The sequence below is a fragment of the Neodiprion lecontei genome, chromosome 5 (genome assembly GCF_021901455.1).
Source record: "Neodiprion lecontei isolate iyNeoLeco1 chromosome 5, iyNeoLeco1.1, whole genome shotgun sequence".
NCBI lineage: Eukaryota > Metazoa > Arthropoda > Insecta > Hymenoptera > Diprionidae > Neodiprion > Neodiprion lecontei.
The window spans coordinates 26,069,428-26,095,952 of record NC_060264.1 but is presented as its reverse complement, the minus strand read 5'-3'; the positions used below and the strand labels follow the sequence as shown (position 1 = coordinate 26,095,952).

General features: G+C 37.7%; 1 protein-coding gene across 6 annotated transcripts in view; it reads right to left on the bottom strand.

Annotated features, from left to right (window-relative positions):
• Nucleotides 1-26,525, bottom strand: part of LOC107225143 (nephrin) — a 196,471-nt gene that overhangs the window by 168,085 nt on the left and 1,861 nt on the right. The gene's annotated exons all lie outside the window — the stretch shown is intronic.

Below are 26,525 nucleotides of genomic sequence, written 5' to 3'. Positions count from 1 at the left end.
GCACATTTAAAACTACTCTCAACCGATTATCCGTTCGACGTGACATTAAACCGCAGCACGTGTTCAGTGTCTTGTTCTCTGTTCGCAGGAGGCTTCTCCTCTTCCACTGCTCCGTTAAGCGTAGAAGCTGTGGTAATGGCGCCACCGATTATCACTGGTTGCGTTGTTGTTGATTTTCCATTATAGACAAAAAAAATAAATAAATAAATAAATAAAAAGTAGCAACGGTTTAATCTCACCCGCGCAAAATTGCCAATACGTCTCCGTATCTCGTTTTTATCTTCCAAATGTATTCCGTCTAACAGCTTTGCTCCAAAAATTAGCATACACGGATAAAAATTGAAGAATCTGTACAACTCATTGTCAGTTACGTATAACCGCAATTCGAGTCGCAAATACGAATCGGCAAACCGATAGTTTCTGAGTCCAATACATTCTCCTGGGCGGTTTCCAATAAAAAAAAAAAAGGAAAATATTAATTGGTGACAGCGGTGGGACAGAACAAGTCGAACACCGAATGCGAAAGAAATGCTCATCCCTGAAGCATGGACCGGTAATACCGACTCGACTGAACCAGGATGAAAAATCAATCGCTCAACCGTTTCAGGTTTGCCTGTTGAAATTAATTGATTACGGGGGCGCGGAATCGGACTCGATGGCACGAGTAGAGTGCACACATGTGCGAAGGTGAACGAGTCCGTGTAGGTGCGGGAAGAAGAGGCGGAAATAATTCAGCTCGCTAACAGAATGAAATGGTAATTCGCCGGACTGCGACTGACCATACCCAACGCGATTTGCAAACCCTTCCCTGCTAGACGAAACCCGACGAAGCCGAACTATGTCAGGATGTACGTAAACGTTGGAAACTTACCCGCCTTACGACCTGCAGACACCGCATGCGGTTGCCTGAATACACAGACCCAGCCATAGGAGACTATGCGTCTGCATATAGATGTACCCGTGTTTGTGTGTTCAAGCGTGCAACTTTACTCATAATAACCTTAATAACGGTGATGAAGGGTAATTGTAACGATGAATAAAGATTACGATCGTCTTGCGATAGCTATCCGACTAAACTTAACGGCGTCACGTTATCTCCGACGTACATACCGAGAGAACGATCGTTATTTTCATGCATAATGTACGAATTTTTTATACATCAATCTCCAAGTTTTAGCAAGAATTTCGAGAAAAGAATCGGATCGTTACTTTCTCTCCTGGGTTTCGATGAACTTGTCAAATTGTACCACCGAACAGGCGTTCGTTCGTCTTAACAAACAATTGTTTACGATTAATCAACGATAGATTTCCCTCCATCTTTGGACCGGAACTTTACCAACATTTCACAACCGTATACATATCTACGCTCCATAACTTAATGAAAATCAAGATTGCTTTATATCGAAAGTTGTACAATTTCTCACGATCCTTAGCGAGCGATATCGTTACCAAGGAAAGTGAGCAGCCGCAGAGTGTCTTAATAAGAAAAATAACGTTTTCACATTTAGATACAGAAAGAGTTACGGCCACGTGGAAATATATATTAAAACACATCAATTGGAGCTTAAACCGTGGGGTTTCAATTATAAATTCGCATCGATGATGAACGCGAATGTGAAAGGGGAGGGTGAAAAAAAAATTAATACGAAACGAAGCGTGTTGGTACTCTTCCGCAAATATTTCCGGAAATATTTTTATGCTTTATTTCGCTCCACGTTCCCCCTTTTCCATGGCTTCTTGGTTTTTTTTCCTCCGTTTCTCTCTCTATCTGTCTCTCTCTCTCCCTCTTGCGGTAGGTACATGAATCGAGGGGCGATGCGTAACACGCGAGATTCGCGTCTGGCCTGACGGCGGTTTTGTACACGTATGGTATGACCTGCACGTTTAATTAACCGCACGCATATAATGGTATACAAAGCAATAATAAACCTGAATCACGGTGAATTCTCGTATGAAAGCTTGGTAACGTGTACTCCGCGTTGTACCTGTTCGTGAAAAAAGGTACGTAAATAAACAAATAAATAATTAATCGCGTTTGGATAATTCGATTTCTTTCTTTATTCCTCTCCCTCTCTCTCTCTCTCTCTCTCTCCCATCTTTTTCAGAACTCTCAAGAATCTCGACACTCGACACGTTACGTGCGTGGGATTTTCGAATTAAAAACAAGAGGAAAAAAGACAAAAAAAAAAAAACTAACCACAAATTGAGGGAAAAAAAGAAGAGAAAAAATTTCCATCGATCAAAAACAAGGCCCCAACAACTTCTTGGGCATTATATTATCGTATTCGTGAGGCGTAGACCACGATGTAACGATCAGCGAGAGAGAGAGAGAGAGAGAGAGAGAGAGAGAGAGAGAGAGAGAGAGAGAGAGAGAGAGAGAGAGAGAGAGAGAGAGAGAGAGAGAGAGAGAGAGAGAGAGAGAGAGCTCTTTTATCTTTTTCTTTTTCTACATACCTAGTAGGGGAGGAGGCTAGGAAATGTGACGCGGAGGATCATTGCCGTTGCCTATTTCGCGAAAATACATGTAACACACAGACACGTGTAATGCATCCGCATCTAGGTATGTATGGCAAATTTCTTTCCGGTGATTTTACGCGGCTCACGGCCGTTGCGCACCGATAGCGCAACTTTATCGAGAGAACTCGGGGAAAAATAAACCCCACCAAGGGTTGTTTAACACGCGACGTTCCTCTCTTTTCGCGTTCCACTACCACCAATATACGTGTCTATATATAATAATAATAATAATAATATATATATATAATAATAATATATATACATACATATTTATAATACTACACAACACAGGCGATATTAAATATACCCTATACATTGATCGTCGTGCGTTATATTATATTCGTGTTTTCCTCGCGAATTGTAATATATTTTTCTCGCATCATCGTGTTATTTTGTTGTTTTGGTTTTTTATTTTTCTTCTTTTCTCCTCTTTATCTCAGACTTCACGCGCGCGTTTGCGCAGTGGTAAATGCGGGTGGGGTGAAAAAATGCGAAAAACCGAAAGATCGACGGGACGAAATCCCGAAAGTCAAATTACCCACAGGTAAAAAAACGTAGAAATACCACAGATACGGAAATTTTTTCTTGGAGAAAAATAAAACTTAACAACGTGAAAATATATAATTAATTTATACAGAGGTATTTTTTTTTTTTTGGTTCGAGGATGGGCAAAATTCCGAAGCGCAAGATATTGAATCGCAAAAATACCCAACAGTCAAAAAATCGACTTTTCAAATATCAGACTCGTGTCTTTTTCGAACATTTACGAATCCGAATTTATAAATAACGACTGACCAAAGACTCGAAACATCGAAATCCGAAAACCCACCAAGACAGAATGTACAAAATACCGAAAGGCTGCAAGACGTCGAAAACTCATTTATTCTCTCTTAATGTAACAACGATCTGTTGAATAAATCAAACGTACGGGAAAAAAGATGTACCGTTCGAATTTTATTGAAAATTTGTTGCTCAATCCTTTACCTGCTTTTTTTCCTTGATGACACAGACGATTGTTTAATACAATGAGATAATCTTGATAAAACTAGCACCGAGTTGACGAATTTGAAAAATGTCGATTTTTCAGGAAGATTAGGCATTTCCTCCTTTCGAGATTCAGGTCCTTCATCGTTACGCGGATGGAAATTCTGCCCGTTCTGAACTTTGATTTTCGTCAAATGATATTTTTGGTTTTTTTGCTGTTCAAAGTATTAACTGATCTCAATTTTTAATTTCCGAACCATAATTCTCCCACATCTTCCCATCCTGTGCTTTGTTCAATCGGAATATCGGAACACAGACTGTTACCGAAAATACTTTTTCGGATAAAAGAGCGTTCGGTTGAATGAACCTTCGGGAGAACAGTTATTCTACTGGATGATTTGTGGAAAATATCAATTTCGGTACACCGATCGTTCGTTATTCTAAAATTCGTATCCCAACCAATCGACTTTTTGATCTTCCGGGATTTTGACCCCCACCCCTGATCTTTGTTAATTTTCTTTAACCTTCCCTCTCCCTTTTCTTCGTCCCTCGTCTCCTCCCCGTACCGTATTTTACGTGTATAATACACATCCTCCGGGCGGCCTAACCGCAACGAACCCGTATACACAGGGGTGGTTATTGATGAAGAGAGAACCTCCGGGGATGTCTTACATGTAGGTACACCCTGTACGTGTACGCACGAGCGAGAACTAACATCGCGCTGGTGATCCATTCAGGTGAATAAAAGAAATCGAAGGTAAATGCTGAACCGGCGAATCCACCAGGCCGCATCGTTTCTTCATCGAATATTAATAAGAACGTATAAATCGGCGGTGCTATTCCTGTAAACCACCCCTCGAAACAGTGGCGTATTTTTATCATCCCGTGTAAAAATCATTTACCGAAAAACTTGATGTCAAAATCAAGTTGCTCAAGCGGATGCAACGAGACGTTTGATAATGATCAATTTGACGGAGCTTAAAAATTTCTAAAATGTATAACTGCCTTTCGTTTTATTTTGCATACGTATGAAAAAAAAAAAAAAAAAAAAAAAACTTTACTCGACGATATAGATATTTCCGACGAGTCTTGTAAAGTTTGAAAATAACGCGCTTGCCTAAAAAGGATCAACGTTGTAGAATTGAGCATCATAAAATTCAGTCTCATTAGTGCGTTGAACAAGTAGACGTAAATTTGTGGTATTGTTTTTCAAATTCGACGCAGAGCCGATTGGATGTGCAGTTGCACTCTGTAATCGTGCAACGTTTTTTTTTTTTTTTTCTTGCATTTTCCTTCATCTTCCCTCGCATTTCACCCCTTGAGCGTTAATCTTTGTCGTCTTCGTCTTAATCACGAGCCGAGCAATTATGAGATGAAATAACAAATGACTGTGCCGCATCACTCAGTCAGAACAAGAATGAGGAAAGACGTGACGGAGGCTACGCTGTATGGTTGTGAGAGAGAGAGAGAGAGAGAGAGAGAGTGAGAGATATTGCTTTTTTTCATCCGAAATACGTTGAACGATTTAACGTCTCGGGTATGTAATATTTGTGTGAAAATAACAAAAAAAAAAAAAAAATTTCTCAATTTTTATGAAATCACCATATATGCAATGCTCCAGAATTCTTCAAATATCAAACATTGAACGGATTGCGGAACTTTGGAAACAAAAGTTACGGTTTGCGGCAACAAAATTTCAACTTGATTGTTTGAAGAAAGTTGTTGGATTCAATTTTTTTCCGATAAACATTTCAGGTTTACACGGAAGGTAATTACATTACAAAAGTTGAAAAATTCTTCGATCTTTTATTTTGAAAAAATATTACGTACGCTACGTTGTACGCGGATTAACCAACTTCAGCGTCGAGACGTTCGGAATGTTTAGTGTGAAAAAAAAAATAAAATAAAATAAAAACATATTGTTGTGTTGCAAACGAAAATTCTTTTGCGATATCGAAGTGTGTTATAAGAATCGCAAAAATCACACTTTCTTTTTTTAAGCATTTTGAGCAACCCCGTTTATGTAGGGAATGAGAAAATGAGGACAAAGCTCGTAACGTTAATACAATGATGCAATTTTCGGAAAACTCGTTATTTTGCAATTTCAAGATTACCTTAAATTCCGTAAGCCCGTGAAGTATGGTAAAGCAGAAGATACCTATTCATGTTTTCCCAACTGAACTGAACCCTACTTCGATGTATATTACCTGATATTTCTAAAGTTGCAAAACGGTAATCCTTTTTTTTTTTTTTGTTCAATGTTTCGTTACCTTAACGACACTTTAACTTCGACACCTAGAAATCGCGTAGAAAAGAGAGTACCCGCAAAAACTCTTTGAAATTTCACATTGCTAATTAAAGATAGACATTCTGTCTTATCTCTCCTCTTTTTTGTTCATACTTCTTCTATTCCGATAATTTAACCATCTTTTTCACCACAAACAAACATTTTTTCGTCACACCTTAAGCAGGTGGTATATTAAAATATTATCATGTAGTCACAAAAATCATTTATGTGATATTTTTAACCCTTATATTTACGTATTTGTGCTTTTTTTGAGTCACGTATTGAATTAATTAGCAAAAAAACAAGTTTACAGTCTCAGGTTAACAGAATTAAAGTACTTTTACATAAAAAATAATATAAATATGGCGTATGATATTTTTTTGTACTTTTATTGGAAAATATTTCAAATTTTTGATTAGCGTTATTTTTGATCGCTGATATCTTTGAAACGGTTGATCTGAGGAACTTTGATCTTCAGACGTTTTGTGTGGAGCGTGAAATTTCCTACAAATCTCTTTTTTCAGATTGTTGTTACGATGAACCGTTCCGAAGTAATAAAAATTCAAAAATGAAAAAAAAAAATTCCCGTGTTATTTAAATGGAAAATAAAGAAATGGATAGAGGCAAATCTTCCTATTGATATTAAGAGCTCATATTGGCGCCAAAATTTTTGTTTTTAGATATACTATTAATTTTTGGACACCATAAGAAAAAAAAAAAAAGTTCGTTTTTTTTTTTGAAACACCCTAATATACATATGTGTGTATATATATATATATACACATACGTATATATGTATGTGTGTATGTATAAAGGATAAAACGCGAGGAGAGTATTTCACTCGGTAGGGGATACATAGAGGAGGTTTTGTCCTGGATATCCGATTAATCATTCGCAAGTTGACGTAGCCATTTTCTGGGTGCTGCACCACCGGTGACTCCTACCTCCTATATATAATACCTACTTTGGCGAGACCGCGAGGACGAGGACGAGGTGGTCGTCAAAGGGTAGGCGAATCTCATATGTATGTGACGTATAAAAGAAGACGAAGCCGAAGAATAAGAAAAATGGGATTACAAAGAGTCGTGGAAGGAAAGAGGGAGGGAGGAGGATAAGGAGAGAAAGAGAGAGAGAGGGTTTATTGCAAAAGAAAATTTTAGACGGAGAAAGATACAGAGGGTGGATGAAGGCGAGGTAAAAGGAGGAGGAGGAGGAGGAGGAAAAAAAAATGGTCTAATACCATCATGTCAGGGTACATACGAGAATGCTACGAAGGTATGTATACGCATATGTATATACATCTATCTATGCGAGAACGCTTATACGGTATACCCATGTCGTATAATATGAGTAGGTATATAGAAGGATTTGAAAGGATCGCAAGGATCGAGAATGTAATCGTCCCATGTAGCGTTGAAACGATAGGTGAACAATGTTTTTTTTGGCCTCCTTTCATTTTCTGCATCAGTGATATGTTTAATAATTATGTTTTAACGAAGCTCCATTGCCGTAGATTAGTATCTGATTGTAAGTACGAGTTGGTTTAGTCCGTCACAACGTTGTGTCAAAAACTCTGAGCATAAAAACGAAGAAAAATTAAATAATTAAAATAAAGTTCGTAAGAAGAAAAGTGAAAAATTTCTTCAGGTATAAAATTTTTCAACCTCAAATATATATATATATATATAATTTTAATTCACTCCGTTGAACGTATACAATTGCGTGGCGATATACGGCAAAAGTGTCGACAGCTGCAACGAGGTTATAAACAAAACGGTGAAATCGGGTTGAAGTAACTGACTAAATATTAGAGGTAGATGCGAAGTAGAGAAGCGGCGTGCGACGGCAGCCAAAGCAAAAGCGGCAGCAGCTTTGGAAGGGGTACAAGAATATTTGAGGAGGAAAATTTATTCGTGTCGCAATTAGTAAATGCGTTAGCAGATAGGTGGATGTTCCCCTTAATAAGGCGTTTCAGATGCACGCCTCGCCCAGTCTAATAGATTCGACTTGGCTTACTTCCAAATTTACGTCTCTCCTCCTTCTCCTAGATGCAGTTTCAAACACCCTCGCTACTGACTAGTAGAGGAGACGGCTGATTTTTTATACCAGTCAGTTGCGTTGGCGACACTGAGAAACCTACGGCGCCACAGTCGGCCGAGCGCGAAACTAACTCAATCTCAATAAACGTAACGAATCTAACCTTAAAATACCGCGGAGATAATGACTTGTTGGATTGACACGTATTTTGAGAGAGAGAGAGAGAGAGAGAGAGAAAGAAAGAGACTATACAGAGAGAATAAAATAGCAGATTTTATTCAAAACTGCATGAAAAGAGGGACACAACTCAGATTTTTTGGTAAAATATACTTCGTAAAATCTTTGACGTTAATTCGTGATATCGGATTCAATATGGCGGGCAAAAATTTCAAATTTCATCGAATACGGTCAAAAAAACTCTGTGCAGGAGTTTTCGGGATCGCTGATTGGATTCGCCGTACTGAATTTTCAAAATCTTATTTCAGATTCGTGATAAGCGACCCCGAAGACTCTCAGAGAGAATTTCTCCTCCCGATTCGATCGAATTTCAAATTTTCCTCCGCCATATTAGATCTGTCATCCAGAATTTTTAAAATGAAATTTCACGAACATGTGATTTACGTGTATTATTCCTTCAATTTTCACGTTACTTTTTCAATCAATTTCTTTCCAACAATAATAATTTCCATAACATCGCAACAATTACTCTCCGAGTATTGAAAACCAGTCTTAAAAACCATTAATTTAAGCCGCCGATTAATCGATTGATTGGAAAAACGACTAACCGAAGTCGTCGATTAGATAATTCGTTAATCGATTAATCATACAGCACGAGTGCAGAGTAAAATCTCATACCTTTTACAGTAAACAAAATATGCTTGACATGGGTATTTTATGCCAAAAAACATTTCACGTATCCCTCTTTTCCTGAAGTTTTGAGTAAAATCTGCTCTCTCCTTCTCTCACTTCTCTCCGTGTAGGGCGAAGCAGAGAAACGCCATAGTATGGAAGGGGAAGAGAGACACTCCTTGGCAATCACCGAAATACTTCCAACTCTCTTTACCTCTTCATTCCTCGCGATGCGATGCAGCGGCTACTGCACCGGCACTTTTACACTAATTGCTGGCATTCGTTCGCAGGCGTCGGTGGCGACGGCAGCGGTGATATTTTTTATACATATATATATATTTTTTTTCATTTTTTTCCATCTTTTCTCTCGAAATTACACTTCACCGAATCGCATTCAAGGCAAAGGAGGAAAGGATCTCCCAATCAAGGAAATTATGCGGACTGGGAACGGAAATTAGTAAAACCAGGTAAATGATTTATTGAATCACGGTTAAGAAAACAAAAATAAACAAATAATCTGTACTACTTGGTACTTGATATTAAGTACTTGTCACATTGTTGTATTTGTGAGCTACGAAGATTTCTTTAAAAGAATACAATAACCGAAATTAATGGAATAATGGAATTATGAACAGAAATATATGATTAGACTATGCCAATGTTTCAGTTTCAACAGCTTAAAAAAATGGATAAGAATCGATTGATCCGATTTCACTCATCCATGTCTCGTTTTATTAAGAAGACTATTTTCATAAGTTTCGTGAAAAAAAAATTTTCTAGTACTCTGTATCGTTAAACCTTACACTCTGCACGCCGGGGTCAAAATGACCCCACCGCATGTTCACCGTTAATTCCATATCAAAAATGTCCAAAATAATCTAATTTGACCCAAGACAAATAATAAAATATCGCAAAACTCTCGTTAGTTCCAAAAAACTCGCGATGGTTTTTTTTTTATATCTGGTATTAAGAATTACTCTGTAAATTTTCAGCTCAAAACATTGAAAATTCAGTGAAGTTTTTTTTTTTGTCCAAATTGATCAATTTCTCGATCTTTTGTTCTTTTAGGATTTTCTGTTTTTCTGTTTAGACATTTAAAATTGCATCCTGCTAAATATATGTCTAATTTGCCTTGAAGTATAATAGTTAAATAGTATGACAGAATTTTTTCAAATTCTTCGAATCGATATCTCCGTTTCTACGCAATGATTTTTACTTTGGGGTCTCAACGACTCCGGTGTGTCACCAGTGTTACTTACACCCAGGAGATACGCAGTGTAAGGTTTGAATATTCAATTTTTTTTTTTTTTTAAATTTCACCGATGGGGATCGTGATCAAACATTACAATATTGAATTGACTAATGATTGGCATTGTAGAAATTAATAGTCTTCTGAATAAAATTAGTAATCGTCGTAGAATGAAATCGAACGAATCTGACTAAATTTTGAAAACCTGCATTTTGGAGTGATTTCAAAGAAAAAAAAAAAAAACTATCGACGTTTGAACTTTTCGTCAGAATTTCAGTATTTCTAATTTACCCATTCTTAACAAGATTCTTCGCGCTCTCACGAACATGATAATTCAATAAATACTCAGTGGCAAATTGAGGGAGAAAATAAAAATACGCTTAAAAAAAATCGTGCAACTCGGTTTTTGCTAGACACGTAGTTTAAATTTTGAGCGAGTAAGAGTGAGTTAAAACCCGTATAAATTAGGCGAGTGGATTAAACGGTGCATGCGGTGATGAACGGACGAGATGAGACGAGATTAAAATCCAAGCCCCTCGTCACCCTAATCCTGAAGCGTTTCATATATATATTATATATATTGTATATGTTGTATATATTACATATATTATATAGTTTATATATTTATATACACGTATAAATATATATTCCGTATAATTTAATGTGTGCACACCCACCTACTTGGATAACTTTTTACCCGCCACTCAGATTTTTTTGCTTTTTAATAAACCGCCGTAGGTTCAAAGACTGTCCGATAATCCGCGTATTTGGCAGAGAATTTTATTCAAATCAAGTAATTTTTCAAATGGATGAAAAAAAAAAAAAAACGAAAATTTTCACGTCCCTTCGTATGAATATTCCCCTCCGAATATATAATCTGCATATTTCGGATATATACTAAAAACAATTTTTTTTTCTACCTTCGTCCCCCCATCTCGCATTCGCTCATTGTTTTGTGCATAATTATTAATTCAACGTATATAATACGACGCGTTGTATACATAATATAATCCGAGTTGGAAACTTGATTAATTTCCGTGAAATTGTCCGTTGCAACGAATTCATTAAGAAGTTGCTTCGACTAGCATATAAATTACAATTCACAATTTATTAACCGTAACATAAATTCACAAATTGCCAAGTACGTTCCGAGTTAAACATCCACATTGAATCTGAAATCAAGTCGTAATATTCCCGTGAACAGGGTACACGTATAAAGTTGATGAAAGTGTATAAAGTCCTTTATATTATACCCTTTCAAACACAATGAAATAAAATTCCTCAAAACTACACCACGATGCTCTGAAAAGCATTCACTGTGTTGAAATACCGCAGCAATTCACCTACCGAATAAAACAAACTCGGTAAAAATTCTCATATTTGTTTCTTTTTATCGTTTGCGTTTCTTTATCCAACCCCCCATACTTTCTTTATCCCCTTCGCAACCCAATATTTCTATTTTTATACGAAAAAAATGAGAAATAACAGTTAGGTTAGGTTAGGTTAGGTTATAATGAAATGAACCCGCCAATGAGAATATATTATAACAAGCTGTTCGAAAGGTATTTTTGTAGGTATAAAACACACACACACACACACACATATATTAGAGCGGTTCTTGTTCGGAAATTCTCAAAGCGTTACATCTAATTCTGTATACCATGTAATACATGCCACAACGAATCAACGAAAAACGAGATGAGAAGTTTTCCTCGAATGAGGGATTTCTCTCTCTATCTCTAATCTCTTTCGCTCTCCCTTTGTCTTTATCTCTCTGTGGATTTGTTCATAACGCAGTTGCAAACGTACCGTATAAGATCGTTTATGATTTTGGGTTTACCGTGTGCCAATTTTTTCGATTTCGGTTTTGCCACTTGACTGATAGAGGATGAAAGCGACGTTGTGGGAGTTGCGGCGACTCTGTGCGTGGTGAGAATAAGTGAGAGAGGGGAGGGAGAGAGAGAGAGAGAAAGAGATATAGCGAGAGGCGCAAGGGGGAGTAAAGAGGGAAGGGAAAAGGGGAGACGGTAGAAATCTCCCCGTGAAATTGCGTTCGAAGGAATCTTTCGCGAAGCGGAGTGGAAGAAAAAAGTGCTCTTCTTATTTCCACCAGTCCCTGTTCGCTGGACCGGAAATACAGCGTCGAGGCAGAACGAGCTTCTCTAGTATAGATAAAGAGGAAAGAAAAAAAAAAAAAGTGTTATAAGGAGAGAAGAAATATAATACCGAAACGGAATTAACGTTAAAAGCACGCACAATTTTCCGCTGCGTGGAAAACCGCCACGATTGTTTATAACATAATTGCAAGGCTATAACGCGTCTATGCAGGCGTATGAACATTATTGAAGATATTTAAGTTAAACGAAAAACCGAAGTATACATTTTTCAACAAACAAATACTCGTGATTGTATCGTACCTAGGACGGTGTACATTAATTGTTATAAACATGAGTCCGTATCGGTTCATATTTGTTTGCGAAGACGATGACGAAACGAATGAACTTGCGCGTTAGATTGGAGAAGTAAAGTGAATAAAAGAATAAAGGTTGACCATGACGAAGATGGGAAGAGAATAGGAAATGTATGAGAAAATGATAAAGCAGATTACACGAGAAGTAAATCCCTCTTGAGCAGTAAGGCCTTGCTCGACGTAAGACGAGGTTTCAGATGTTGAGAATATACATGTATGCGTGTGTAATGTATGTGCATAAAAGATGCAGGACGAGAGCAAAAGAAAGGTGGGACCGTGTCGGCGAATGCGACCCAAAAAAAAAAAAAAAAAAAAAAAAACGAACAAACAGTAATCAAGGCTAAGAATCCACAGCGGCGTAACTTTCGCACGATCATCGATTTTCAACCCTTTTTCTTTCCACAGCGCAAGTTGAAAGCCCGACAGTTCAATTATTATAATATAACAGATTTGTACAGTAAAATAAAAATTGTCCAATACGAGAGAGAAGAAAATATTGCAGGGTTTCCTTGCGTAATGTTTTCCCTTGACTCGTTGTCAGCCAACTTTTTCGATTGTTTCTTTTTGTTTTTCGAACTTCAGTTACAAATTCATAAATCGTCGTGACCGGAGACAGCAATCCTGTGCGATGAAGAACAAAATGGGGGAACAAAATGAATAAAGACCTGTGGGTGCGGTACACGCGTGAACAATACACGCGCAGACAGAGGCGTGTCAAGAAACAATTGGTGAGAAAAGTGCGGTACTATGTGTGTTACATGTGTACATACCTATGTACAGGATACGCCGAAGAAAAATCGTGACCGATTTAAAACGCGAATAAAATCCGAACCCACAGACCCATTTCCGAAAAGTTTATTTTGCTTGAAACTGTAGAAAAATGAATCTTTCATGTTTGGCTTTGCAAGGCTGAAAAAATTTTATTCCCTGCTGAGAAAGACGCTGTTGAAAATCGGGTTTTAAAAAATTCGCTGGGAGACTGAGAAAAATTAACATTAAAGAATGTTCAACTCAATTTCGATCTTAAATTATGATTCAAGGATTCAGTTATTTTGGTTCAATTGATTACAAAAACAAGAAAATATTTACAACGTTGTGCTTTTCGTTTATTCCGCTAATTTTAATTATTTCAAAGTTTTCTAATAATTAATACTATCGACGCAAAAAAGCAAATGGGGAACGGAATTCAGTTACACGGTTCGATGTGTCCACCATTTGTGGTTACTTAGTGCCAGAAACGAGGTTGAAGTTAATTAACGTTACCGTGACGAAACATCGGGGAAAATAAAAAACTATTTTCTTAAATTTACAATGAATTTTAAGTAACTAAGATTTCGAAATACGAGTGTATTTTCTTTTATTACGGTTTACCGAATTTCAGACAATACGAAAACCGCGAAATGACGGTTTTTCCTTAGCTTTAATCGTTACGACAACGTTACTAACTTCAATATGATTGCCAGAACTCTGTGTTTGTTCTTCTTCTACTTTCGAGGAAAAAAAAAGAAGTTTCCAAAAATCGGTCAAAGCGTTTAGATTTTGTTCACGTTTCAAACCAGTCCCGTTTTTTTTTTTAGCCCACCCTGACATACATATATATATATATATGTGTGTGCGCGAGTGTGCGCGTGAAACGTAGGAATGTGAAAAGAGCTTAACGCGTAGCGGAAGAGGAAGCAGAAAGACAACGAGGCGTATCGGGAAGCCCATGTGCCTCTCTCTACACCGGCTGCATACGTTAGATATTTCCACAGCAGCAGCAGCAGCAGCAGCAGGTAACATCGACGTTGCTCGAAGCCGTTATAGAAGACAGGAGGCGTCGGGCGAGGTTCGCGAGATTCGCCTGCGGGAAGCAAACTTCGACTCTATGAATACTTGAAGATGTCCCGACGTGCCTGCGAGCTATACGCGTGTACCCCGCGCCCACCTGAACCACCGCGCCCTTGTATGCTCTGGGTACATAAGCAGTTACACGCCCTACGCCCCCCTCTTCGAATGCACGCGCGCCGCAAGTGTTGGCCGCGCGATACCTTGGCGTGTAATAATGCATTGTGCAGCGGAACGTCAAGACGAGAGGAGAAAAGAAGCGATCGAAGAATAAAAACGACGCAAGAATTGCCCGATGTAGGAAAACAGTTATTTTATTGATGAAAAGTTTAACCGGAGTTTGTAATAGTCAGCGATTTTATGTAAAAGATTGTGGCCAGTTTCGAGAGGAAACGAACGAGCCGACGTTCAACGAATTCGGATGAACCGATCGCGAGATAACTCAATTCTAAGTGCAACGCTAGCGCGAACGCGCGCGACTAGCAAGCGAAACGCGCGTCTCGTTTACTCGGCGCGTTTGTTCAAAGCACGATATCTCGCGATCTATTCGACCGAAATGAACGAACAAGGGCTCGTTAGATTCGCCACAACGTCAGCTACAAAATGAACGACGCGGTAAAAAGTTTCTAAATTCCATTTTGAAAAAAAAAAAAAAAAAAATACACAGAGATTCATTTCACAAGCAAAATGATGAAAATTCTCACAGACATCAATCGACGTAACCTACCGATCATCAGTAATCGATCACCTAACCATTCGATATTGGCTTCTGATATTAACACACGCCACGAGAGCGACACTTGATTAGAATCAAAGGTTCGGGACGACGTCCAACCGAGGCGTATCAATTAATACCTATCCCTGATAATACATCTGATAGAAATGCGACAAGGGCTCAAAGTGTACGTGAACGTATCTCCCGTGGCATACGCGGTTTCGAACTCAGGAACGCGTAACGTAATGTTGGAGTACGGTACGCCGAAGAGTGGCAGCGGTGTACGAAAGGGTGTGTGGGTGGTGGTGTCGAGGGGGTAAAGAGGAGGAGGGGGGGTTTCCCTCGCAATCTGTCCTCTTGGCCTGGGCGTATTACTCCTGGGAACAAAGACATTTGGCTCACACGACGGCGCGACACAAGTGGAAGGGGGGGGGGGTTGTTGAGGAAGAGGGAACGGAGGGCCGCGAGACTCCTCCGTTCTATATCACAGCGTTTCACCTTCCGTGCAGCAGATCCTGGGCGCTTTTACTTCTGCGAATCGGGGGACGGGGGAACGAAAGATCGCGGGGACAAGGAGAACGGCTACCGTACGACGTCGACGTATTGCGATGAAAGGAAAACAAAGGAGAAAGAGATCGAGGACGGGAGTAAGAATGAATGAAGGAGAGAAAAAAAATAAAATAAAATTAAGAGAAATAAGAAGGGTGGGAGGGAGGCTAATACATAAGAAGGAGGAGAAGAAAGACTCTGGGTATATCAGTACGACGAATCTTCTTCTTCTTCTTCTTCTTCTTCTTCTCCCTCGTCACAGCCGCACCCGCTCCCTTTTACGTTACCTATATATTTTATATACGTATTATACAGGAACGTCTTTGTGTATACACTACAGAGGTATATATTACATGCATGTACGTACATGTATAAACGAATGTGCAAGGAGGAGGTATTCGAACATTGCCCGGCAACCACTTTCATAACCTCTCTACGCGGTATAACCGACCCACCTTTTGCGCACTCTGACACATACGTGCGCCTATATTCGTAAACGAGCACGGGCTACCTGTGCCATTTACATAGATACCTATAAGGATAGCAGATAAAGGTGGAGGTACTAACCGGGATAACAACCGTCTCGCCGTATCGCTACCCAGCTTTTCTTCTTCTTCTTCTTCTTCTTCTTCTGCTTCTGCTTCTTTTCAGCTCGCACACACGCGTAGGTATGCCTTTTTTATACGTCTCGCTTACTCAGAAAACGAGAAGCAAAATTGGCGTATGAGAATGGGTAAGAAAAACGCTGTATCGATATTATAGTACGTATAACATCAGAGGTTCGTTGTATCGGGACGAACCCTTGTTAAATATCCTCGCGTCAAGCACGCGATGAAGAGAAAAAAAAAAAAAATCGCTCTTCTTTTTCTTCTTCTACTTCGTCGGAAAATTTAATGGAACGAATTTATCTTAGGGGGAATGATTTTTCCAATCAAAATACAACGTTCGGTTTTAAAATTTTTTTAAATTTTTAAATTAATTCCATTACAATCGCACGTCCCTGACTTATAATTTCACTATTCATACGCGATGTAATATCATCGAGTAATAAGAGACTATTTTCATAGTACCAAGAATTGCAAAAGAAACTAAAAACACATCGATATGTGATATATAATTGATTTTTAAAGAGAAAAAATATTGCTAAATCGATTGATAAATATACAAAAGAAATTGAAAATCCGTCCCGTGACGGTAAAGGATAAATATCGCACTGTGTATAACCCGTATATAACATTAAGGCATTTAAAGTCGCGTGAGAAGACTAATAATCTTGAGAAAAAGTTCATCTTGAAAGAGAGCAGAGAAGAACAGACTGAGCGCGCAAGCTGTAAGTGGAGAAGATCTCCTTGAACGACTTATTAAAGCTCGACGTTGCAGATAAGCTCGAAACGCTTGCACCGAAGAAATGGAAGTTATCCCCGTGTCTAGACCCGGTTATGAAAACTGTTTTTGCATCATTTTAAGGTAAAAAACAAAGTAAACAAATAAACCTTTGAATTACCCCCGAGCATTTTATATTAATATTGTTGTTATTATTATTACTATACTTTGGGCACAGCGTGAAATTGCGAATAAATTACTTCAAGCTTAAAAAAAAAAAAAAAAAAAGTATGGATAAATTACTAAAGCTTATCTGTGCAGGCATGTGCAAACATAACGATACGTATAAAATATCTGCACCGCGTGTAAGGGGATGAAAATTGACAAGCTCGGTTCTCTTGATACCTTATAACAGAGAATTGATCCGTAAATCTGCCCCTCAGACTCGGACGTTGAATTTCAAACAACTGCGTTAACTCTCTTCGTACGCTTAATAATTAACATTGCTATAACGATTACGATAACACCTACCAATCCGGAGGATTGACAAAAGGAATGATTAAAATGGATCGAAACGAGTGAAGCGAAAGAAAAAATTAGTCGATGGACAAAGTTTTTTTTCTACTTTTTTTTCGTCTCATCAGATTCTCTGTGTACCGAAAATTTTATTTCTCGTCCCGCGTGTATTACGTATCGTCGTATCGTGTTGTCGCGAGTACGCGAAGAACGAAGGAACAAAGCGATATGTAGCGATTGAAAAGGGTTGGAGCGAAAAAAAAAATTTTTTAAAAAATTAAAAAAAAAAAAAATAAAAACGAGATATGCGATCAAAATAATATTCGGAACAAAAAAAAAAAAAAATTTCCCACGGTCACGGTACGCCGTGAGGGCATACTTTTTCTTTTTATACTTTTCAGCATTCCGCAGAGCTCGAGGGTTGATAATTCGATCAATACGCGATACTGCGGTCAAAGAAAATGAAAGAACACGAAAAAAGAAAGAAAAAAAAAACCGATAAAAATAATCCAAAGAAGCTTGAAACTGGTTTGATATCAACGGTGGAAAATTTGTCACCTTCGTCTCCGCGGTGAGAAAGAAAAAAAACCTGACGTTCGAAAAAGTGTTGAGGATAAGAAATAAAAAATAAATGAAAATTAATGACGAAAACTAAGATCTTCCTCGTAAGGAAGAGGGTAAAAAAGATTCAATTTTTTCAAAAATATCACGCGTGTAACCCGAAGCATGTAGGCACATATACGGATTTATACGTGTATATATACATATATATACATGTACCTATGTACAAATATTTCCGTATGTATCGGTACAGCAACAAAGCGATTACAGAACCCTGTGTCCAAAGGTATCCAATTACGTCTCCGGACACACTGCTGACCTGAAACAAGGGTAAAAAGACAAGGGAGGGAGGGTGAAAGCGTACAAGCTAGGGTGCGGAAGCGGCAGACACCGCAACCCCAAAAGGCGCCCTCTGACCTCCATAGTGTCCATTGTGGTCCGCCAAATAGCTTAATATCAGATCATAGTTAGCGGTATTATAATAACATTGCCCGCGTGTATTATACGGTGTAAACTAAACGTTGCATACGGGGAAATTCCATGCGAAACCCGACCAACGTCCGACCCTCGTAATTTTAGCCGTGGTTAAAAAATTTTTCCACAATTTTTCCAACTCTGAAACAGTGTTCGGAATTTTTTCAGATTTCTTCAAATAACTGGCTAATTATTTGCAAGTAATGAGAGTGATTTTGATACGGACCACTTTTTTAAATTCTCAAAAACTGTATTTTCTTTTCGAAACATTTCAAGACCGGACTCCGTCATGGGAAAATTTTTGTTCTATTTTTTTTTTTTTTTTGCAACGCTTTGAATTCTTTTGACAAACTATAACATTGTTCAAGCGGTCTGAGAATTCCCGGAAATTCTCAAAACTTCGATTTTACAACACTCGGAACAATTTTAGACCCGTTTCCTTATGAATCTATTTGAAGAGAACGTAGAATTTTTTTTTTTAGATTTAGATTTTCATTTGTTTTTTTTTATTCTGAACTAGCATAGCGGATCCACCATTATAAATTTTGGGTTCGTTATCGGTGTGACTCTAATTGCCTCAGCGTAGCAATTTCTACCAGAATCGAAAGATTTTTAGATATTTTTTCCACCATATCGTATCGCCAATTCAGATTCCGCAAATATGACTTCAGATTCGTGATCAGCCACCCAACAAACCGACGAGTACCAATTTCAATCAAAATCCAAATGTTTTTAATTATTTTTGAGCTTATTGAATACGCCGAGTTAAAATTTTGCAAATTTAATCTTCGATTCGTGAGTAACGACCCAAAAAAAAACCTCACGGTACTAATTTTCATTCAAATCCATTCATCCATTCTCAAGATATCATCAGTTTCATTTCATTATTTGAAACTTTGTTATTTGAATAATCGAAAAAGTACCGCGCCGATCAAAGCCAAATTCTAATCACTTCTATGTTTGGAAAATATCCGCGTCGATTGAGACCAAAATTATTGAAATCCGTTAACAACATGAAAACTCAACTTTTCATTTTCGGGGTGATTACAATAACTCTTCCTCTTTTCTCTGAAAAGAGAGAAACGGGAAGTTAGAGATTGCAAAAAAAGAAAAAAAAAAAAACCTGTACACTCCCTCTCTCTTTCTCTTTCTTCCTTTCTTTATTTATTGTTAGTTTTCTTAGCTCGGTAACGGTTGAACTGTAATTTGTGTCCAGGGGGTATGATGTAAACGAACCCGTTAGACACACGCTCTAATATTATACGCCGATGAAAGATAAGCAATTGGAAATGTAATTGCTCTCGGTAATCTAGAGACGAATGATATAGTTTTCAATTTTTATTTATTTCTTATATTTACTTCTTTTAATAACGATGTTTGAGCCAGTCTTTAACCGTGCAGCGTATTTCACAATCAGCATCCTCGGGTTTGGTTACTAATTGTAAGTAGTTATATGATAAGGTTATAGATCGACCGACGACAACAAGATAAAAATAGTATAACAATCGCGTTGTTGTTACCGGATAGCGAAAAGATGTAATTATATACTATTTGTAAGACAAACTTTTAATGCCTAAAAATGTTTATGTATATAAGTATTATTATAACGGGAATGATGATACAGGGATTAAGAAATATATCTTGAAGAAAAAAAAAAAAGAAAATTTACGGTCTATGAACTTTTGCAAATACAGACATGTACGGGATTAAGGGTAAAAATATAGGAAGGTTGGAAAATAGATGGGTAACAATATCGATTTTTTAAAGACGTGAAAATCTATTTCAAGAACTTTTTTTTTTTTTTGATTAAAAACGTAGAGACGAGTTATGAAAAAGTAGAAAGCTAAAGTGTAAAATTCCAAAACGCAGAATCCTCAGATGGAATTACAATAGACCAAAATTTGACGATTCTGTTTTGGATTTTTATACTTTGTCTTTCTACATTCTGTCTCTTCCATGCTTCGAAATTCAGTATTTTGAATGATCTATAAGACGTGTTTCCGAATTTTTAAAAATTGCCCATTGTAATCCTTCCATTTTAGAATCCTATGAATCCCATTTTTACTCTGAAAGTTTTTTTTTGTCAAAATCACTTTAAATATTTGTAAATAATTGAGCAATTGAATAAAAAAATCTGAAAATATTCAAGGTGTTGTTTCAGAATTGGGACAATTGCAGAAATTTGTTACAGTGACGACACTTGTGCGAACGCTAACTAAACTCAAACATGTAGAAAAAATTTAGGTTCAAAAATTTTCAACGAATCGACGAACTGTGCAAAAAATTTCGCAATATAATATGGCTGTGTGTAACAGTTTTGCCACAAGAAGCATTTGAAAATATTAGCGGTTGAAACACCGCGACGGGTTGCTAGTTGTAAATATACGTCATGGTATGAACTCTATTATGTAGTATACCTGATACACCAAGCGCGGAAATATGAAAGGTCTAAGAATCAAAAAAAAGTTCAATTACTTAGAGCAGCAGCAGCAGCAGCAGCAGCAGCCTTGTTATACGATAAAGAAAATTGAACCTCCCCACCTCAGAGAGAGAAAAAAAAAAAGACAAATCCAATGTAAAATTCTCGTCTAGTTTCATCCCGGAAATTACTTCGATATACGACATCATACATTTCACTTCCTCTCACATATCAAATATACAAGTAAAATGATGATTAAGGATTCATTACAGACGTTATTTACAGTATATTATTTAATATTGTAATACACAAAGCCTCGTGAGGGTAATTTTTTTTTTTTTTAGTTCAAATAGTCCAATACACACAAGGCACGAACCTCAAATTGATTTTGTAAGAGGTTGCAAATTTGATTTTTTATCTTAGTTTTAAACCCAAGAATAATATACGCAAATTTACAGTATCAAAAATGCCCGGGAAACAGTGAAAATTAATGTACGGACGATATAATTCTAGTTTTTCGCGATTATTCCGATAACGGTAAAGAATTGCGAAAAATCAAAAAATTCTTTGTCACCAAGTAAATACTGGATGAAAATAAACTTTTTAGGGTATATTTCGACGCGAAATTTTTAGCTCTACAACTTTTGTCAGAAAATTTTTCCAAAATTCCTTACCATTGCCGAGATAATCGTGAAAGACGAAAATATCCGTCTGTTTTTTTTAAACATCCCGGGGATTTTTGACCCCGCAAATTTGCGTATGGCAAATTCTTTGAGTACGGAACTAAGTTAAAAATCAATTTCACCACCACTTCTAAATATCCGAGATTCGTCGGGCCTTGGTTTATTGGACTAGAAGATAAAAAGGGGGGTAAAAGAACGTATTCGTGCATTCAAAGCGTGTGTAATACCTGTGTGCGATGCATGTGTTTAATAGTAGGACAATCTCCCTAGAGTAAAGTGATATCCCAGTGCGTAGAGCCAAAGCGTTGGCATGCATCAGGTTTCACCAATATCCGTTGTTGATGGAACCACTGCTTTTATGCAAGATCGCCTTGCAGACATGCATCAGCAGCAGCAGGACGAACCAAACGAGGAGAGGACACGACGGATTTCCGCGCTGCTGATGCTGCTGCGCTTTCACGTTCGCTGCTAAAGTTCTCTACCGAAAAGTCTGTGAGATACGGAGAGAGAGAGAGAAAGAGAGAGAAAGAGAGAAAGAGAGAGAGAGAGAGAGACAAAAAATTGAAGGGAACGGAAGCGCGTGAAGCCCGAAAAAATGTCCACAGTATTTCCATATCTCGTAAATTTTTGTTACTTTTTTTGCAAATGCTGCGTTAAATAATAAAACATTTTCCACCTCGGCAGTTTGTTCTCTTATACATTCATTATTTATTCTTTAGGTTATATACGCTACACTTGAGAATATTACTTGTGTACATAATGCATGCCGCAAGCAAGAAAGTTACCGAATATTAATAAAAAAAAAAAAAAAAAAAGATACCTATGTACGTTATACATTGGTGGAGATCTAAACGTTTTTCGCATTTTTTTTTTTTTGACAAAATTTCATCAATACTGTATGGCGTACGTGATAAAATGGAAAAAAAAATAATTTTTTCATCTTCTTCGAGTTGGATTTATCCGTTAAATTTATTTTCGGAAAAATAATTTACACTCTCGTTGTCAGCCAAGCAACCATTTGACACTTGAAAAATTCTCAATGATCATAAGTATAATAAAAATGTATAATAAGAAGGAAAAGATACAACAGCGTATAGGTATAATACATAATGTAAGTAGAGAAGAAGGTATAAGGAATTTGAGGGATGAAAAGGTAGAGAAATAATGAGCACGAGAAGTCGGGGGAGGATTGAAGAGCTCGCAAAGGTTGACGTCGTTTTTATACACATTTTTCTCCATTTTCCATCCTCGTTTGCTACCCGAGCTTTGTCTTTTTCCTCGCCTAGGTAAGTATATACGTTCTCTGGACGAGAAGAAAAAACGCCGAGGAAATGCTGCTAGGTGTGTGTATTGTATACCGTATATGTTATATAGATATATTTATACATCGCTATGTATATAATAATGGCATACTCATCCTGTCGTCTCGAAAAGATCCAAGGAGAATTGTTCTGTTCGCATAATTGCAGTGCCAAAGGCTGTTTACAACGATGAAACAAAATAATAATATTTCCCTCTGCCGCAAGTTGCTTTCCTCGTGGCGGCTTCTTCAACTATATATGTATATATACATAGAGAGAGAGACAGATATATACATATATTAATTGCAGAGGGATAGAGTATATTTCATGGTAAATAGTTCTCAGTCGCTTTAAGCTTGTGCAACAGAAGACGAGGAGACGAGCATAGGCGCAACGACGTCTCCAAGGCGTTTTGAAAATACGCAATTACCTAGACGTCGAGAGTGACGCGACGGTGCGGAGAAAATAAAAACTATCAAAGAATTCTCATATATATTCGATAATATACATTTTCCAAAATCAGTGTGCAAAATTCGAGTTTTGCAACACGCGCATCAAAAGTCCCTCTTTCATTGCATGTCGAGCGTGTGAGAAGTGAACAACTTTTATACCCGCTAGTTACTTTTTGCACACTGTTTCAACACTCTGGTTACTTTTGCGCACGCTATTTTAATACTCTAGTTATTTTTGCACACGCTTCGCAGGTAATGTAAGAGGAACTTTTGCTGCACACTCTACAAAAAGTAGCCCATTCCGTTTTAATTCTCGCACGAGTGCGAAAATGTATTGTTTTTCGTACTCATTTGAATGCGTAAAATTCAATTTTGCGCACTCGGGAAAAACAGTATCAACTAGTGCGCAATCTTACACTATTGTGTCACACTGAGATCTTGAAAAATGACTTGTTTTGTCCTTTTACGGACAAAGCTATTGAAATATTTGAAAACACACAAGGGTCAGAATATCGAATCATCAAAAATGCGAAGATCTAATTTAGAAGAATTTTAAAATACTGAACCTGGAAATCTAGAAAATTCAAAATATAAACGGTCAAGGTGCATTAGAAAACCAATCAGAATTCTAGCGATTTTACACAATCTAGATAGACGACAACAACGCATTGCAATCTCTCTATCAAGTTGAATTTAATCTTCAATTCTGATTTTACTTCTATTTCTATTTCAACCCCGTAATTCTTTTTTGTTTCTCCCTCTTCTCCGGTAAGCAGCAGGTCTTTTAACGGTCCGTATCACGCTGGACAGAAGCAATCTCATTCGAAATTCAAACGGTGGGAGAGAGATGCGCGATCCTGGGTACATACATACATTCAAACGTATCGAGTCGCTTCCTGCGACCGATAGGCGAGAGAGAGAGAGAGAGAGAGAGAAAGGCAGAGAAAGAGGGAGAGAGAGAGAGAGAAAGGCAGAGAAAGAGAGAGAGAGAGAGGCTTTACTGGCCGGCTAACGTTTTGCCACTCCCACCAGCCTCCGGATGAGCTGCTTTTATCCCCGTTGTTATTTGGTCTACCGGGTTGATTTCGCGGAGCGTGTAATCTTTCTCACTCTCTCTCTCTCTCTCTCTCTCTCTTTCACTCTTTAATCGCGTGCGCTCTTGAGCCTCGCCAAAGCCCCGCGAGTCGTTTGTGTAGTAGGTAGACGGCTAATTAATGGTTAATCGGATAACGCGTAATTAATTAACGAACGACATGAAAGAAGATGAAAAAAAAAAATAAAAAAAAAAAAAACAACGCAGAGGATAAAACCTTGTGAAAAGCGAAAAATGGAACGAAAGATGTTTGAGGAGAAAACGGGTGAAACTGTGCTGATAAAAATGATATTACATCAATGAAATTAAGAAAAAACGAGGAGGGGAAAAAAAGCGTACAATAACTAAAATATCAATTATTATACAGTATAAATATTTTCATATGGAATATTGTACTAATGTGAAATTATAATTGATTTTACCATATGTATACATATACGATACATGCATACTATATGCTATAGAAATAGGGATGGCGTAACTAACGTGAGAAATCAGCAATTTCATTCGTACACTTCTAATTTCACTCTTTTTTCTCTTCTATTTTTAACGAAATTTCGGCGGGGTGTAAGCATAAAAGTGGCGGAAAGCAAGAAACAAAACGGAAAAAAAGAGAAAAAAAAATTCAATCAAACCTCGAGCATGTACATATATAAGAAAGGAAATTGTGTATGCACCATACCTCGGCGAATATGCGGGATTATTTATATAATTCGGAGGTAGAACTTGAGGGGGAAAGAGACAAGGAGAGAAATGAGGATCGCTGGGATTGCAGCAACACGGTACAGCTCCGAAGAGGAGAATAAAATCAAAAAAAATGAGGAGGAATAAGAGAGACTAGACTATGTGTATGTGTATATATATATATATATGAGGAGGCGTGGCGGATAGGAGGAAAAGAGAGGAGAGGAAAGGAGAAGCTAGGGTGATTTTCTCTGGATAAAATGGTAGAGACTAAGGACAGTGGATAGATGGATTTCGATGATAGAAAAACAAGAGAGCATTTTCCGCGCGGGGAGAATCTATTATTGATAAAAGCATTTCTCAGGGGGTAGTAGATATTCCCGCGCGGCAAACAACCACCACCTACATGTACGACGAATTCCGAGCTCCTCTTCCTCCACCTCTTCCTCCTCCTCCTTCTCCTCGTCATTGTCGTCCTTGTCGTTTTCGCCTCACTCAATCGATCGATACACACACATATATGTAACATATACACTGTAACGACGTGTTTGCGTAAACTGTGACCAAAAAAGAGCTTGCAGGGGAAGAGTCTATAAGTCCTCGTGTCCCATGTCGCAGGCCGGGGACGGTATAACAATCGGTTTACTTTTCACCCGTTTCGTACATGCATTACGAATCTTACGAATACGAATAATTACTTTGGATTTCTTCGAGATCGCATCAGGACGGCCGATAAATTGGTTTCAAGCAAACGAATCAATCCGGAGAGTGACCGAGTCAAAATTCGAAAAAGTTCAAAATAAATACCATCCTAATAATTATACTCTATACAGATAGTGGAAAAATTTTAATTTGATAAAATAAACGATTCAGCTCGACGACTAAATTATCAAATAGATTCGCATTCCGATGAAAGTTTATTTTCAGTTTCAAACAAGTTGCACGAGGGTGGTGCGAAAGTTTTTCCGAACGTAACGAGAAACCGCGGGATTAATTGTTCCGCATTCGAACAAAACGGCGCGTGAATATATTATTTTACACCGTCATCGACGAGCAATAGCAAAGCATAACGTATTTCCGGAATCATTGTTTCAATACCGTTGGGAAGTGAAATACACTTTGTACGTATAAGGTAAACGTACTTCTGCAAGTGCTTGCAATATAATATACATGCGTACATACATGTATGTATATTATACAATATCTACAATTCTATTCTCTGTACAAACAGGAATAGAAATTGTCGGCAAATAATTCTAGGAGCAAACCAAAATGTAATCCCAAAATTGCATAAACCGGATGCGCTACATATACGTGTATGCGACCAAAGGCAAACTGCAATATATTTCTTCAATATCTGCGGGCTATATACCGTGAGCAAACTACAATAACAGAATAAGTTTGCGCTGATGGCGGTTTCCCGATGCGAGAGAGAAAAAGAAACTTCGTTTACTCTGGGAACCGAATCATTAGGTGGATATCTTGAATGCTGGGTGCCATGTGCAAATAAAACTGTTACAGCGGACAAAATAATC